We start from the raw sequence: 13432 nt of genomic DNA on the forward strand, positions 1-13432 counted from the left end.
AACATTGTATTACTAATATAAATAATTAAATTTTTGAGAAGGATTTTATTAAAATTTTTGTAAATAATTTAATTTTTTCTAAATCCGGAAATCATACTTAATATAAATCACATTTAACGTAAAAAAAACTTTGACATAAATCTCATTCGTCATTGAATTAATTTTATCAGTCAGTAATTAGGTGAAATGGGATTAATCGTGAATGTGAAGCACAAAAATAAATTAATTAATTATGCTAATAATAATTGTTGTCATAATTCTTGTTTGACATTAATCTCATTTGACCTCATTTTTAATTAGCAGAAACCTCACATAAATTTCGATATAAATGTTCATTTAACATAAATCTCATTTGACACAATTATTATTTTGCCCTCAATCTCATTTGACTTGGTTCTGGACTAGCATAAATTTTATGTCAACATAAATTTCACCTGCGGCGCATAAAACTTGTTTTCAGCAAAATAAGATTTGACCTATAATTCTTGATTAACATAAATTTAGATTTATTTGAATTAAAATTTGTGCCAAAAGTCCAATTCAGGTCAAATGTGATTTATGTTTAGTATGATTTATGTCAAATGTGATTTATGTAAACAGAACTTTGAGTAGGTTTATAAGACTTATGATGAAAGAGATTTCTGTTACGATTTAAATTCAACAGTTGTTGAGATAATTTCAAAATTGAGATTTATTAAGATTTTTGTCAAATATATGATTTATGCCAAATGTGCGAGATTTTAATGTCGATATCGAATATTTTAGCCAAATAATATTCATGTCAAGTAAAGAGAACATTAACTGAGATTTATGTGGACGAATATTTTTGGCAAATAAATTGTAACATTTCTGTCAATCGAGACTTATGTTCTATAAGATTCCTGAAAAATAACATTTCTGTCAATTAAAATTGATACTATCATTTTCGCGCCTTAATTCAAAAGGTAAACTCCAATCCATTGAGAAAAAAAACTCAACAAAATACATCGCGCGATTTAAAGAAAGAAAATTGCGCGGTACACAAATGAAGATGTACATACGTATATTGAATAAGATAAACATAATGTAAACATAAAAGAAATTCAAGTTCAATGTCAACAAAATATAAATCTAAAATTGAAACGTTTATCTTGAAATGTACAGTTTACATTGTATATACAATCTGATTATAAGGCAATTGCACATTATAAAAGAGCTTGGCTGCGATATTGAAACGATATGAATGAGATTGAATACGAATGAATGAAATTCCATTGGGTGTGCGTAAGACATTGTGTTTGGTATGTTTTTTTTTTAATGTTTGTCAACAGAAAATGAAGGATACCTCGAAATATTCACCTGTTACGCACTTATTCTTTATTAAAAAAGACTATATATTCGGTATTATATATGTGTATAAAAGCGATCTCATGACCACAGGTTTCACTATCGGGACAATGCCATTATTGTTGGCCAACAATACGCATTGAGCATTGAACTCTACGACCTTTATACCACGTAATCCGGTTACACGCACTTTACACGCCATAAAAAAAAATCTGTCATACTCAACAATCATATGATACGATTACTAATTTCTCTCTCGAATCTAAACACACTATTTGAAACAATTGACGACTATTATATTGAAAAATTATTTTTTTAGAAGTATAAGAAATTTCGGTGTTGGAGCTGAAAATGCAAATCCTGTGCCTTTTTTGTTTCTCATTAAATTATTTACTCCTTTTACTTATTTTGTTATTTATTTGTTATTTATGTTTTTACTTAATTTATTATATCACTGTTTTCTTAAGGATATCAAATTGAGACAAGAAACGTATCAAAACGTTGCTTCGCAACATTTTTGCTACGTTTTTTGTCTCAATTTGATATCCTCAGGAAAACTGTGTATTTATTTTATTATTACTTCCTCATGAGGTAGAATTTATTTTATTATTCATCTTAATATTTATTTAGTTAACAAAAACTTGCACTGGCTAAACTTTTATAATAGACAACATTTTAGGCAATGATTTGAATTTCTTACCTTATGTAATAAGAACTTCTGAAGATGAACTTATTTGCGATGAGAAGAGTAAACAAAATATCTGAAACATGAAATAAAGAAGAAGCGGTTAAAAATTTATTCGAAAAGGAAAATTTCTGTTATACAATTTCACACGCAGTGAGTGGGATATTTTATACAAACACGTTTTTCATGGTCACTAAATATATATGTATATATACATAGTGAAACAGGTGAAGGTCAAAAATCAGAAAATATTACGTAATAAATGTATAGCGGCAAACGAGAATTTTTCAGGTAGGTCAGCCATTTTTTTTCTCCACGTTCAACATCTCAATTTTTGTAAATAAAAAGACCTTTTTTTATTGCACGCTATTACCATGGTGATAGTTACGTTTTTTAAGGTCAGCCTATATGGAGGTTTGAAAATTTTCAGATTTGTATATAAAAACAGTTTATGGCCCACTCAGTATATCTTTCTCTCTTGCTCGTTCACTCGCTTACTAGATCTTCATCCCTCAATCCTTTATGGTTATTTGGGACCAATAAAATTTACGAATTTTCTGTAAAGGTGTAAAATCCTTGTGCGTAGAATTAAATTTAATTGGGTTATAAAACAGTTTCAGCACAGTAGCACACAGAGTTTGAGAAGTATTTTTTTTCTAATTCTTCTATATAGATTAGTGTGAATGTTGAAAATATTTTAACTATATTGCATTCAATTATTTTTGTTTGCCTTCACCTGCGAAATATTTTTGGAAATGTGTAGAACCTGTTTGGAATTTTGAGAAGTTTAGAACTAGTTCTATTATATTTTTACTATATAGAGTAGAAGGAACTTGGTTTCAATAGAACTTTAGCAGAATTTAAGGTTTATAGAACTGGTGCAGAATTAGTTCAGTGCAATCAGAAATGATGAAGAATTTTTTTAACGCAATCAGAACTGGTACAGAGCTAATTTAGTATTTTTAGAACTGGTGCAAACGTAGATCAATGCAAGCAGAACTGACGCAAAAGTAATTCAGATTTATTAGAACTGGAACAAGTCAACGATATCAGAACTGACGCGAAACTAATTCATTGCCATTAGAACTGATATAGAATTTATTTATCGCTATCAAAACTGATACAGAACTAATTAATTGCTATTGGAACCGAAGCAAAAGTAGTTCAATGTTAACAGAACTGGAACACAACTAGTAAAATGCTATTAGAACAAATGCAGAAATATATCAAGTCCTTTGATCTTTTTAGAACTGGTACAGAAGTATTTAAATTTTATTAGAACTAGCACAGAAGAACTCAAAGTTATTAGAACTGGTATACAAAAGTACTCAAATTTTATTAGAACTGGAACAGAACTACTCTAATCTTATTAGAACAGGTACATAACTACTATAATTTTATTAGAACTGGTACAGAACTACTATTAATTTATTAGAACTGGTACAGAACTAGTGTAAAACTAGTTCAACGTTTCTAGAACTGGTGCAGAACTTGTTAAATTTTATTAGAACTGGTGCACAAGTAGTGAAACACTATCAGAACTAACGCAGTTTCAGTTCAACGCTATCATAACTGAACAGACTTATTATATCGGCATCAGAACTGTTTCAAAACTTGTTCAACGATTTAAGAACAGGTCCAAAAATATTAGAACTGGTTCAAAAGCAATTTAAAAATTTCAGGGCTGGTGCAAATATGGTAAAATGCTATCAGAACTGGTGCAAAGGTATTTCAACATTATTAGATCTTGCGCAGAACTATAGTTCAACATTATGATAACAGTGCAGAACTAATTTTTAACTATAAGGATAGGCCCAGAACTAATTCAACGTTTTTAGAACTGGTGCAGAACTTGTTCAGTGCTATCAGAACTGGTGTAGATGTATTAATTTCTATCAGAACTTCAGCACGAAAAGCTCAACACTCTTAGTTAGAACTTGTGCAAAACTAGGTTATTGGAATCAGAACTAGTACACGGAGAGAAATATCTGGGCTTTTTAGCATGAAGTTCTTCATACTACGATTGCAAGAAACCTATGCGATTTCGGTAAAAGTTTTCTGCAATGTGATTGGTCGGCCCAGGCTCTGGGCGTGGCCTAATAGCCAGTTGCAAGGGTCTAATACCGAAAAAGCATAGGATTCTTGCAATCGCAGTATACTTTCTTGCAGTCATAGTATACTAACATTTCATACTTTTAAAATACAAAGCATTCATGCTATAAACGATTGATTTTTCTCTCCGTGTACAGATCTATTTTATTATTATCAAAATTGATTCAAAACTACTTCAACTTTTTCGAACTGTTTCAGAACTTGTCTGATCCTATCAGGACTGGTGCAAAGCTAGTTATTTTCGATCAAATCTACTTTAATGGATTTAGAACTGGTACAGAACTAATTTATTACTGTAAAATATGATACAGAACTAATTTATAACTATCAGAACTGGTTCAAAACGAACTTATCGTTTTCAGAACTGGTGCGAAACTTGGCCAATGCTATCAGAACTGGTACAGAACTAATTCATTACTATCAATTACTATTAATTACTATCAATTACCATTAATCCAAATATTACCCCTTAGTTTCTAATCAGGAAACTGTATTTTTAAACCAAAAGTAATACCTCAACTCTGCTCTAAAACCCCCAAAAATGTGTTAAATTGAATAAAAATAAAATTTAAACCCCAAGTGTTTGCAGAACTCTTCTCTCTGTAGTCTACTTCATCCCTATATATTAAAATCATTCCAAAACTATTTCGACATTCCCACTACCGATAAAAAAAAATACTTTTATACTCCATATATCCCATTGTATAACAGAAAATGCGGTAATGTAAACAAAAGGAAAATTTTCAAAAACGATATAAAAATAAGAAAACTGTTATTGACTTCCCATTGAAATATATATCGCTCTTATTGTCAAAATTTGACACTATAGAAAAATAATTCCGATAAATATATATAGTTATGGGCATAATCGAAAAGCAATGAATACAAAAACCAACAAATCTCGAAAAATGTATTCCCCTAATGTTTATCAGCACTTGTTGATGCCAGAACAATTTATTTTACAGAGAATTCTTCCTGTGAGGTGAAAAATCCGAGACGAATGCAATGATTCAAACAAAGGGCGATTTTTTCATCTCCCCCAAACGATTGAGAGCCACTGTCTATTTATTGTATATGTGTGTTCGTGAGAGGGACCCATTTTTGCAGCGAGCTCCCGCAGGTAAGCGTAAGTCCCTTTTTACTCCACATATATGTATTTACTATTTATAGATTTATACACATATGTGTATATGTGCAATTGTGTCTAAGTGTATATGTGCATATTTGTACATGTGTATATGTGCTTATGTGTACATGTGCATATGTGTACATGTGTACATATATGGACATGTATTAATGTTTATGTGCCATATATCTACACATGTGCGTGTGTATATGTGCACATGTGCATATGTGTAAATACTTTGAAGTTTCCAAATCTCGTGATATAAAGAGGGCCCTATTTTTCAACGAGGGGTATAAATGTGTAACGCTCACGTATTAAAGGGAGAAAAGTTGCGAGTGCGCGCGCGCGCGGAGAGAAAAATCAGAAAAGAAACGAAGGGGATTTCATGTGTGTATAGTTCACATAAGCGCAAGAGGGTTCTCGGTATTTATTGCGGGGATGCGTGCAAGGCACATATTATTTGTACCGCACATAATTCAAGTAGGTCGTTAAAATTATTTTATTACTTGTTCTACATAGCGCTTTCATGATGCGCTCCCGGTATTTTCGAGAGCGAGAGAGAAAGAGAGAGCAAGAAGCGAAATAAATAAGCGCCTACCTGTAGGTCCCGAATCATCTTTCACGGGACACTTTGTATCAAATATAAAAAAAAATCCATAAAAATTTTCCCTTTGTAACGTTCAAATATCATATCCAAAATCTATTTTTCGAATCTTGAAATTATTGTAAGAAGGTGTTTCGCTTTTTATTGTTGCATTTTTTTCTGTCATCTCTCTTCTCATAGAAACATTTATTAGAAACCGAATCAAATTTTGATGAAGTCAAATAAAATTTTTTTTTTGTGAACAATTTTTTTGTTGAGTTAACTACGCATTTTTTGAAACAACCAAATTTCGGTTGAGTTAATCAAAATTCATATATATGGAACAATACCAGCTTTGGTTGCGTTAACCAAAATTTATTTGAAACAACGAAATTTTTATGTTAGTCAATTAAAATTTTTTTGGAACAATTAAAAATTGATTGAGTCAAACAAAATTTATTTGAAACAACCAAATTTTGGTTAAGTCAAAACAAAATTTATTTAAAGCAACCAAATTTCGGTTGAGTCAACCAAAATTTATTGGAAACAACCAAATTCTAATGGAGTCAACCAAAATTTATTTGAAACAACAGATTTTGATCGAATTAACCAAATAAATTGATATACAGAGAGAACGAAATATTTTCTTTGATTCAACTATACAAAAATTTGCTTCCAGTGACCAAATTCTTTCCTAGAAAGCAAAATTTATTTCGCAGTAAACCAAATGTTGATTTAAATCAAATAAATATTTATATTTGAATTAAACAACTGTTATAATTGTTAAAGAAAAATAAGGTTTATTTAAAAATAAAGTTTATACAAAAAAAAAATATAATATTGGAGTCAAAGATAATTTTTTTCTGAGTGTATATATATGAAATATGTTTCCATCATCTTTTCCCCTTTCGCATTAAAGAAACGTAGAGGTATTCTTTCTTGCATTAGTCCTAATTATGTTGATAAGTCTGTGAAAGAAAGGCGCTAAGGGATGATGTGAAAAAAAAGTCATACAAAATCGACGGTGTGTGTCGCTAATTAAAAGAACGAGACTAACGAGGACAATTAAATGGTGTCTAATATAGTCTGCCGATTGTACTAAAACCGCAGGTTCCATAATTATACATAATTGTGGTTATGTGAATATATATATATCAAAAAGATTTTTATTAGATACTTTGTATTATTCTTATCTAAGTTTTTTTAAATGTTTAACTAAATTTATATTACACTTTTATAATCGAATTTCCAGATTTGGAATTTCCTTGACTTTTCCCTGATTTCCGGCCAAAATTTTAAATTTTTCCCTGACCCTAAAGAATATTCTGATTCACTCTAAAAATGATTAGTTTCTCAAAAAACTGTTCTATTGCGCATTTAATTACGAATTTTTTTAATTGTAAAATTATTCCAAAACACCAATAAATTATTTTTTTAATAAATATTTAATCATTATTATTATTCCATAGGAATTAAGATTTTCAAAAAATTTCAAATTTAAACCTTTATGAAATTTAACAAATTATAAGAATAATTATTATAAAACATGAAGATATCGATCAGTCCGAGTCGAAGACTCGGAGTTATTGATATATCTTCATGTTTTGTAATAATTTAAATTTCCATAAAATTTTTCAAAAAAAAAATTAAACTATTTAAAAAAATTTTAATAAAATCCTCCTAAGAATTCAATTCTTTTTAACGGTAATAAAATTTTTCACATGAATTCAATTATTTTCATAAATAATAAAATTTTTCATAGGATTTCAATTATTTTTAATAGAATTTTAAATAAATTCCTCAAAAAATTTAATTATTTTCAAAAGTTATTTCTAAGAATTCAATTATATTTCACAAATAATGAAATTCTTCGTTGTAATTCGAATATTTTTAAAATCTACTATTTTAATAAAATTTTTTAAAAGAATTCAATTACTTAAAAAAATGTAATAAAAAGCGTTGCAAGAATTCAATTATTTTCATAAATAATACAATTCTTTACAGGATTTCAATTATTTAAAAAAAAATTAATAAAAATTCGTTACAAGATTTGAACTATTTTCATAAATAATAAAATTCTACACAGGACTTCAATTATTTAAAAAAATGTAATAAAAATTCTTTACAAGAATTCAATTATTTTTCTAAATAATAAAATTCTTCACAGGATTTCAATTATTTTTAATACAATTTTAAGTAAATTCCTCGAAAAATGTATAATTATTTTCAAAAATATTCAAAATTCAATTATTTTTGAAAATTCATGCTATAATGCTTTTAATATTCAATTATTATGTAAAATTTTAACTGAAATTCATTTTTAAATCAATTTTTATTAGAAAATGCTACGAGAATTCAATATTATTTAAAGACAAAAATAAATAATTTATTGAATAATTAAATGTTTTTTAAAATTCAATTATCATAAAGAATTTTATCAACAAATATTTAAATAATTTAATTTTTTCGACGAATTTTAATGAAATCTTCAAGAATAATTACATTTTTCAAGGAATTCGATTAAAATATTGTATTAAAAATAATTGAAATTCTATGATGAGTTTTACTATTCATGAAAATAATTGAATCTCACTAAAAAATTTTATTATATTTGAAAATAATGTAATGTTTGCTCTAAATTTTATCAACACTTTATTTATAAATAATTGAAATCTTTTGGAAACTTTTATTATAAAATAGTAGATATTGCAAATGATTGAATGGAGGAAAATTTTTGAAAAAAATTGAAATTTTGTCAAGAATTTTATATTAAAATTTTTGAAAATAATTGAACTTTGAAGAAGAATTTTATTATTTTTATTTTTTTAAAGATAATTGAAATTTTGATGTGTGGCATTTTAAAAAATTTTTGAACATAATTGAATTTTTGCGAAGAATTTTATTACTTTTGAAAATAATTGAATTTCTGCAATTATTTGTAACTTATTCGTATAAATTTAATTTTTTCCAGTACTTTAATAAAAATCCCTGACTATACCCTGATTTTCCTGACCTATTATATGTTAAAACTGAAAATGTTGAAATATTTAAAAAATAAAAAAATTTGCAGAATTTCCATGGAAACTCAATGGAAATTCCATGGAGAAGTCCCATGGAATTTTTCGAAGTGGGTGCTTTCAAGGAATTCAACTTTCGATGTTTTGAATTATCGAGGAGTTGAATTTTCGAGGTTTTGAGCATTCGAGAAATTAAATTTTCGAGATTTTGAACATTAGAGGAGTTGAACTTTCTAGGTTTTTAGCTTTTGGGGAGTTGAACTTTCGATGTTTTGAATTTTCGAGGTTTTAAAGCTTTTGGGGAATTGAACTTTCGATGTTTTGAACATTGGGGGAGTTGAACTTTCGAGGAGTTAAATTTTCGAGGTTTTGAACCATCGGGGAGTTAAACTTTTGAGCAGTTGAATTTTCGATGCTTTGAGCATTAGAGGAATTAAGTTTTCAAGGTTTTGAACATATTGAGATAGTTGAATTTTTGAGGTTTTGAGCTTTCGGGAAATTGAACTTTGGATGTTTTGAATTTTCGAGGTTTTGAAGATTCGGGGATGAGTTTAACTTTTGAGGAATTAAATTTTCGAGCTCAAAACATCGAAAATTCAAAACCTCGAAAAGGTAACTCCCAAAATGGTAATAGTAAAAATTACTAAAAGAAATGTCGAAAAATTTTAGCAAATTTAGCATTTTATTTTGTAAATAAATACTAAAAGTTACGTAAAGTAACTTTTAGTCTTTATTTACAAAATAAAATAATCGTTTCTTCCATTAAATAGAGTATAAAATTCCGTTATATAGAGTATTACAATACACACATAAGAGAGGAATTTTGATTTTTGTTATCCAATTTCGAGAATAAAAAGGCTGCACGTGCACGTAATAGTGTGATGCAGTGGATGATTTGCATGCAATTATAATCCACTTCCATTGATCAAGTAAAGAAAGGGCTGATTTGCACGAAGCAACAGGAAAAAGAAAAAGGGTGACAAGCAAAATGTAAGGTCTTGTTTTGCACATACGATGACAGACGAAACGATCTTGTGCCAAGTATATATACAAGTACCTACATACATGTATATACAATGTACATATATTTAAGAAAGAAAGTGGCGTGACGAGTGTGTGTCACAAACTACTTTTTTGACACTCTCTCCTCAAAAAATCATTCTCGCCTCGAGGTTACTCGTGTGAGTAATTTAAATTCGTATCAATCTCATTTATGCCAATTTCATGTTTGGGAACCTCTCTCATCCCTCCTTTTTTTCTTCTTAAAATTTTTTTTTCCCTGCTCCCGGTTTTTTCTCGCACTCTTTCGCTTATATATATATATATATATATATATATGGCGAATGTAAGCCGCTTTTATTGTCCTCGGCAATGTCGACGACTACAACGTCGTCGTCGTCCCACATCTTGGAGGAATAGACTTCGACGCGACACGTCTTTCACTTGAGGCATGGCGCGACACACACGTTTCACTCGCTAAATTTTCATGACAATTGCAAAGGGCGTCGCCATTCAGAGACGTCTGCACGCGAGCAGACGGGACAATGTTTCTCTCTCACTCTCACTCTTTATTTCTTTCTTTCTTTCTTTTCTGGCTTAGTTTACACCCGGCAAAACTAAACGTATTTGACTCATAAACTACTGTCAAGTATTTTGCATCCTTCTTTATCTTATATATATAATAATGTATATATTTATGTACTGTTCGAATATAAGAAAAAGGAGGAGATCCGTGTATATACTATATTCATGTATTGCTAATGGGTTTATAGTGTTGCTATTTCATCTTGTTGACATTGTATTCGAGAAATGACATTTAAAAACGGTGTCAGTTTGAACGACTGGTGTTTTTTCTTTTCTTTACAGTAATTTTAGTGTTTATTTATTTGTATTTTTTCTAATTAATTTAATATTTTCTTCTATTTTTGATATTTTTACTTCTATTTTGCAAAAAACGAATATTTGTTTAAATAAATAAAATTTCCTTAAATTTCTTTTTACTTTAGTACTTATGCATTTATTTACTACTATTAATTCGAGGACAGAATCGAACAGAATTGCAAAAAATTAAGTATTTGATTAAATAAATAAATTTTTTAAATATTTATTTCTACTCTAATGTTTATGTATTTAATTATTCACTTACTACAGTGTAGTTCGAGGACATAATTAAAAAAAATTAGGTATTTGTTTAAATAAATAAATTTCCAATACTATTTACTTATGGTATTCATTTATTAAGTTAATTATTTATTTACTGCAGTAAATTCATGACAGAATCGAACAAAATTCCAAAAAATTAAATATTTGTTCAAATAAATAAATAAATACATTTTTCTTAATATTTATTTCTAGTCTAGAATTTATTTATTTAATTATTCATTTACCACAGTTAGTTCGAGGGAAGAATTAAAAAAATTAGATATTTGTTTAAATAAATTACAAAAATTGAGTATCTGTTTAAATAAATAAATTTTCCTTAATATTTGTTTTTAGACTGGTATTTATTTATTTAATTATTTATTTATTATTGTTAAATCGAGACAGAAACGAATAAAATTGCAAAAAATTAAATATTTGTTTGAATAAATAAATAAATTTTTCTTAATATTTATTTCTAGTCTAGAATTTATTTATTTAATTATTCATTTACTACAGTTAATTCGAGGACAGAATTAAAAGAATTAGGTATTTGTTTAAATAAATAAATTTACAATAATATTTAATTATAGAATAGTATTTATTTATTTAGTTTATTAATTATTTACTATTGTTAATTCGAGGCAGAATCGAACAAAATTGCAAAAAATTAAATATTTGTTTAAATAAATAAATAAATTTTGCTTAATATTTATTTCTAGTCTAGTATTTATTTATTTAATTAATTATTCATTTATACTAAAATTGGTTCGGGTCTAAATTAAAAAATTAGATATTTGTTTAAATTAATTGAAAAAATTGAGTATTTGTTTAAATAAATTAATTTCCTTAATATTTGTTTTTAGACTGTGGTATTTATTTATTTAATTATTTATTATTGTTAATTCGGCGACAGAATTGCAAATAATTGAGTACTTGTTTAAACAAATAAATTTTCCTTATTATTTAATTGTTGTGTTATTTATTTATTTAATTATTTATTTACTGCAGTTAACTCAGGGAGAGAATTGAAAAAATTTGGTATTTGTTTAAATTTTAAATAAATAAATTGCTCTTAACATTTACTCTTATAGAATAGTAATTATATATTTAGTTAATTATTTATTTACTGCAGTAAATTCTTGGACAGAATAAATTCATTGAAAATTTAAACAAATTGTTTAAATAAATGAGAAACTTTTTATAATATATATCAAAAAAATGTCAAGCCTAGCAAAGAATATTCAATTCAAGTACTTTAAATTTTTAGTTATGTTAATTGCTCAATTGATTTATTTTTTATAAATTTAGACGATTTGTTTAAACAAATGAAAAGCTTTTAATAGTAAATTAAAAATTTAAGAATAAATCTGTAAAGAAAAATATTCAGTAAAGAGAAGGAAATTAATAGTTTTTTATTTAATTTCTTAAATTAATTTTAGTCTTTTTAATTGTTCAGTTTTTCCTCAATTTGTTTAAACAAATAAATTCTTAACAGTAATAAAATTTAGGAACAAAAAAATTCATGCTAGCAATGATTATTATTAACAGTACTTTAAATATTTTTAATTGATCTCATTGCTAATTTGTTTTATTTAATGTCAACTCATAAATTTAAACAATTTGTTTAAACAAAAAAAATTGTTGTAAATTCGTACGCAAAATATTTTTTGCTAAGCGAAGGAAATATTAATTGATAAGCCGTATTTTATTTATTTTCATTACTTAATTTTAATTTTTAAACTGTTCAGTTGTTTTATTGTTTATTAATTGATTTTTTTAACAATTTGTTTAAACAAATGAGAAACTTTTATCATTATTGTAAATTCGCAGATAGAAATTAGGCAGTTGGGCGAAAGAAATAAATATCCTAGTATTTTATTTACTTATATTTAGTTCCTTAAATTGTTTATTTGTTTTTGTCCTGAATTGATTACGGATTTAATTTAATTTGCTTAAACAAATTAATTCTTAACAGTTGTTAAATCCAGAAACAAAAGAATTTCCAGTCTAGTATATAGGATATTGAGACTAAATTCAAATTTTCAGCGTTGTTCAAAAAGCTTATTCATTATATTTTTGCAATTTATTGTAAATTTAAAAAATTAGTTTAAACAAATAAATTTCTAACAGCACTATAAACACCCCGTCCAGAAAAAATTAGTTGTGCGAAGAAAACATTTAGTATTTTATTTAATTTATTCACTTATTTTTCGCTTTTTTAAATAGTTTAATTTTTTATTTCTCCTAAATTGATTTACGATTTAATGTAATTTGTTTAAACAAATAAATCCTTAACAGTTGTAAATCAAGAATGAAAAATGTCAAGTCTAGCACAGAATGTATTAAATAAAAGTAGTTTAAATTTTTAGTTGTTTTAATTGTTCAGTTAAATCGTTTTTTATCAATTGTTTATTTGAAAAATTTGTTTAAACAAATAAAAA

General features: G+C 26.8%; 1 long non-coding RNA gene across 5 annotated transcripts in view; it reads left to right on the forward strand.

Annotated features, from left to right (window-relative positions):
* The window catches only part of LOC122505733, a 166202-nt gene that overhangs the window by 67800 nt on the left and 84970 nt on the right, over nucleotides 1–13432 (forward strand). For 4 of the 5 annotated variants that reach the window (XR_006301936.1, XR_006301938.1, XR_006301940.1 and 1 more), the window contains one exon: nucleotides 5089–5243. This is a non-coding gene — a long non-coding RNA (uncharacterized LOC122505733). Of the gene's footprint in view, nucleotides 1–5088; nucleotides 5250–13432 lie in introns of all 5 variants that reach the window. The other variant, XR_006301939.1, reaches the window with a different exon arrangement.

The sequence above is a fragment of the Leptopilina heterotoma genome, unplaced genomic scaffold (assembly GCF_015476425.1).
Source record: "Leptopilina heterotoma isolate Lh14 unplaced genomic scaffold, ASM1547642v1 Lhet_365, whole genome shotgun sequence".
Lineage (NCBI taxonomy): Eukaryota > Metazoa > Arthropoda > Insecta > Hymenoptera > Figitidae > Leptopilina > Leptopilina heterotoma.